Consider the following 5208-nt stretch of genomic DNA (forward strand, 5'->3'; position numbering starts at 1 on the left):
AAATAGTTTTGCTCCGGTTCTGGCTCTAGGCCAGCACAATATCACATAATCATTTCACTCTCAAGGAGGAAAAAAGTCTAAAGGCCAGAGGTTGAGGTCATAGGTCTAAGAGGGAATGCTACAAGGTCTGTATTTTATCAAATGCAGGAACTATAAGAAGCCTTCACCTCTGAACCAGGTTGCTCTTTTTCTGGCCCCAACAGAACTGTTCAAGCCATTCTCTGCCTTAAAAGGGTAAAACCCCATTTCAGTATTCACTAGAATCCTCTAGCATGCCTGCATTACTTTACATTAAAGATTTTAGGCAGACTATTAGTGTTTGTTCTGAATAGTTGTACCACTGTGCCAAGCACATCTAGGGCAATAGGTGAAAGGGTAAAGAGCCCTTTTTAAATAGGATTTACATGCCATGTGAGTCTAAATTGTTTAGCTGCCTGATATAAGTTTTATAAAGCCTAAATATCCATAAACTTAACAGATACGTAGAAGAACTAAAAGCTACTTGTTTTATTTTTTCAAAGGACATGCTTTTTTTCCCATGACTTAATAGTAAATAGCATGACAAAATGCCTTCAATATATCATAAATTATGGAAAATAACCATTGACTTTTCAGGGTAGTTTAGGATATAAATACTTTGAGATTAATGTTGTAGATACTCTTCAAATATGAGCAAGAAATATTGCCAAAGTCATAATTGTTCAGATAAATCATGAATGTGATATAAATTAACAATTAGCATGGTATTAGCCACACACCGAAAAAAAAAAAAAATCGTTCTAGAATAGCCTAATTTACTCATAAAATATATTGGGTTGAAATTGTACAACTCTGAAAACCATTGAGAGCAAACCTACACGTATCTGAAAATCTGTTTAATTTTGTTCTCTGATTGTCTCCATATTATAGGTTCCCTGGCTCAGTGGAACCATCTTACAGATTAAAGTAATTCCTTAGCCTGCTAGTGTGTTTACCAACTATCCCAATATCACTTAAAAGAAACAACAAAGCAGAAGTAACCTTAAACATATATAACACCAATGTTATAGTCCCTCTTCCAGAATATCTATTCTTCAGTCTATACTCCCGTCCTGACACGTCACAAAGCTCCATTCCTGTGTGTTATATCTAGATGTCACATATCCCCAGTTGAATTTTCCTCCCTACTTCAAACATTATAAACCAGGGAACAGCAATCTATGTCCCACAGCCAATGCTAGTCAGCCGCCTGTTTTTGTAAGTAAGGTTTTATTGAAATTCAGCTACACATATTCATTTACATATTGTCTGTGGCTTCTTTTGCCTTATGACTGAGTCGAGTAGTAGCTACAGAGATATGTTGGCTCATAAAGTCAGAAATATTTGCTATGTGACCATCTTCAGAAAAAAAAAGTCAACCCATTAGAAACACAAAAAAACTCAGAATATCTTCCAAAAAATGTACCTCTTCTCCATGCCCGCTACAACTTTAACTTTCGGGATTTATCATGATATGCTCATATTATTGCATGGTCTCCACTCTAGTTATATGCTGCTGCATAATAGAATATCCCAAAACTTAATGAATTTAAACAACAACAATTGTATTACAACTCATCATTTTGTGGATCAGAAATTTAGGCAAGGCTCAGCTGAATGATTCATTAACAACAGTCATTGGAATTCATCCAGTATCTGGGCCTGTCTTGAGGGATTAGGGTAGCTTTACTCACATGTCTCATGCCTTGGTGGGCAACAGCTGGACAACTGGATTCCTCTGAGCCCTTTTGCCTGCCCTGTATTCTTTGGGCCTCTCCACATGATCTTTTTCTGCAGGATGGTTAGATTTCTCATATGACAATTCAGGACTCCAAGATACCAAAATGGAATCTGCCAGTCTTCTTAAAGGCTACTGGTACAGTGTCACTTCTTTCATAGACCATCTGAGACTCATGTGGAAAGGTAATACATCCCACCTTTCAAGGGGAGGAATGTCAAGGAGCTTGTGGCCATCTTTAATCTGTTGCCACCTCCTAACTGGTCACCCTGCCTCAAATCTTTTTTCATACTCTGGCCATATGCTCCTGAAGTCTCAGTTTCATTCTATCTTCCCTCTTCTCAAAAACCTAAGATGGCTTTGTCTAGCCTATTTGGTTTAAATTCCTCTCCCTAACATTCATAACCCATTATATAAAAGGGTCCTACTATAATAATTTTACCTAATTCTGCATTACTTTCTTTGTTTGTTAGCCATTAGCTTCTTTGTCATACATAGTCCTCACCTTCCCCTACTCCGTTTTGTTTCATAGGGAAGCTGACCCTTACAGGATGTTTTTCCTAGACTCCTTGTCAACTTCAGACTGGGCCTAGCTAATAGGAGACATTGGTGGGAGGTTAAGGGGTGGCAGCTAGGAAAAAATCAAGTTATTTCTCCTTCTCTCTGCTTCATGCAGATCTCTGGAAATAATTGCATTTTTATTTTTCTGTTTCTCCAGATCCACCTGGTTAAGCCTTCTCTAGTTCCATCATCCTCTAAGTTTCTGAGCTCCAGAAACTTTATATTCTCCCTTGCCATTCCAACCAAAGCATTGCTGGCAGCTTCCTGAAGTTGCTCATCTCTAAATTGCTACGATGTCTCCTGTACCTCATCTCAGCCTTTAATCACCTTTAAAGTCAATTCCCTGAATTAAATTCCTTCTGTTTAAAATAAACTCAAGTAGTTTCTGTTCTGATTAGATCCCGACTGACACTGTTCTCAATTTTGTGCCTGGCCCTTCCGCCCCATGTGCCTGTTATGATATCTCTGGCCTGGACACCGGGCCTCATTCTTCAAAGCCCAGCTCAAACTTCCTCTTCTTCAAAATGTCTTTCAACATCACTCCAGTTTTTACTCACCTGACTCCATTATTCCTTGGTGACTTTCAATGTGTTTATCTTCCCAGTTTGTAGGTATGTTGAGGAAGCTGGTACTAGAATCCTATTCCCCATCCTGTTACAGTGCCAGTGCACACAAAGCACTCAATAAATATTGCTTATTTGCTTCAGTATAATATCTTCTAGGTCTGACTAATTTCTATGAGACATCAGGGTTAAAATCATCTGTACTCCTGAATGGCATCCGAAGTGAATTTAAGAATCCTTTTTGGGTTTAGCACTACTCTTAAGTTTTACCCATACTGGATGAACCTGTTATAATAGACAAAGAGAGAGTATGTTTTGTGGTGGCAGGGGTGGGTGTTAGGCACAGAGTATAATTATATGTCCTATATACGGTAGATATCAAATAAATATTAAATGAAAAGGAAAAACCTACAGCATAACTGATGTATTTGTGTGGAAAAGCCAATGAAAAAAAATTTAAATATGATACAGTCTTTTCGATACTTTTATAAAGTATCACTAATTCTGAAAATAAAGAACAAATATAATTTAATCTACATATATTTAAATAAAATTATAATAAAGGAAAATGCCACAGAAAATAAATATAAATCAATAAACTTAAAATTCAGTCTTTTGCCTGTAATCCCAGCACTTTGGGAGGCTGAGGCGGGTGGATCACGAGGTCAAGAGAGCGAGACCATCCTGGTCAACATGGTGAAACCCCGTCTCTACTGAAAATACAAAAAATTAGCTGGGCATGGTGGTGCATGCCTGTAATCCCAGCTACTCAGGAGGCTGAAGCAGGAGAATTGCCTGAACCCAGGAGGCGGAGGTTGCGGTGAGCCGAGATCGCGCCATTGCACTCCAGCCTGGGTAACATGAGTGAAACTCCGTCTCAAAAAAAAAAAAAAAAATTCAGTCTTTTATGTCTCACATTTCTTATGCTCTAGATCCACATTTTATTCTTTTTCCCCTGGTACCTTAACAAGTGCTAGAAATATCAGAGAATTCAATAAACATTGTAATTGTTTGAAAATATCTACTTGTCATGCTATTATTCTGTACACCATAAAACCAATTTAAACAGATGATAATGTTCCTGCCATCTAGTTGCAAAATTGTCTTAAGGGATTATTTTAGGCAAATAGTTCAATTTGGGGGTTTTATTTTGCAAAATAAAGTACTAACTAATAAGAAAGTTTACTACAGTATTTACTGTTTTCAAGCCAAAAAGACATGGTCCAGTTTGAGTTCTTAAGATCTGCTGTAACAACTAACTCAGCTTCTGGTATTTCAAGATGACATCAGAAGAAGCTTTGCCTTGTTTTGAAAGAAAAAAAAAAGCATAATGGATGGCTAATTTTGAAAATAAATTTCTTCTCTGCTGCTCTTCTCAACCACAGAGACAGTCATTTGAACGCTTTACAAAAAAGGCCTCAAGCCTCCTCAGATTTCACCTTTTCATTGCACTGCTGATCATTTAGAGGGCAGACTTGTTCCAGACAGCTTTAATTAAACTGTACGGAGGATGCAGATAGATGTCAATGGAAATGATCCATAACATGAGACTAAGCATGTATTTAACAGTGTTCCATCCAGTTCAATCACCTTCTAGCATTTCAGTGGATTTACATTCATGTAGCAAAGACTGAATGTGTATATGTATTTTTAAAAAATCTATCTCATTAGTGGCCATATGCTTCAGCTTCAGTGGATACAAGAACTGTCTGCAATCTGCCAGGGATTTAGCAGCATCAATAATTTGTGAATAGTCATGTTGGTACTGGTCGAAGGGTTAAGTGCTTTGCGCTCCAGGGGCATCTCTTTTGGGATTTGAACTCTTAGTTGACTGTTAGGAACCTTATCCCTTGTGAGGTTTCCTACTACATGCTGCTTGTCAGATGCATCCAGCTGTAGCTAGGAAGCATTATTAGCTCTGGGATTTAAAAATCCATGTTAAATACTGATAGAATGGTGCCTTTGACTTAAAAAGCAGGGAGAGTATATTGTGGCAAACTCAAGGCGGTTTTCATGTTCCATGTTAAGCATATGTTCTTTCCTTTTCCCTAATCTTTCCTACACTGCTTGTGAAAAGATTCCACAGCATCTTTTTGACAAAGAGTTTATATTTAACATTTGTTCCTAGAACTTCCTGATATATTAGATTGCATCAGCCAGAGTTCAAAGATAAATGTCTCCTTAAAATAAGAGAAGTTGCTGGGCATGGTGGCTCACGCCTGTAATCCTCGTACTTTGGGAGGCCAGGCTGGTCTCAAACTCCTGATCTCAAGTGATTTGAGGCAGATCACTTGAGGTTAGGAGTTTGAGACCAGCCTGGCCAACATA

The sequence above is a fragment of the Sapajus apella genome, unplaced genomic scaffold (assembly GCF_009761245.1).
Source record: "Sapajus apella isolate SASKATOON/1434 unplaced genomic scaffold, GSC_monkey_1.0 scaffold122, whole genome shotgun sequence".
Taxonomy (NCBI): domain Eukaryota; kingdom Metazoa; phylum Chordata; class Mammalia; order Primates; family Cebidae; genus Sapajus; species Sapajus apella.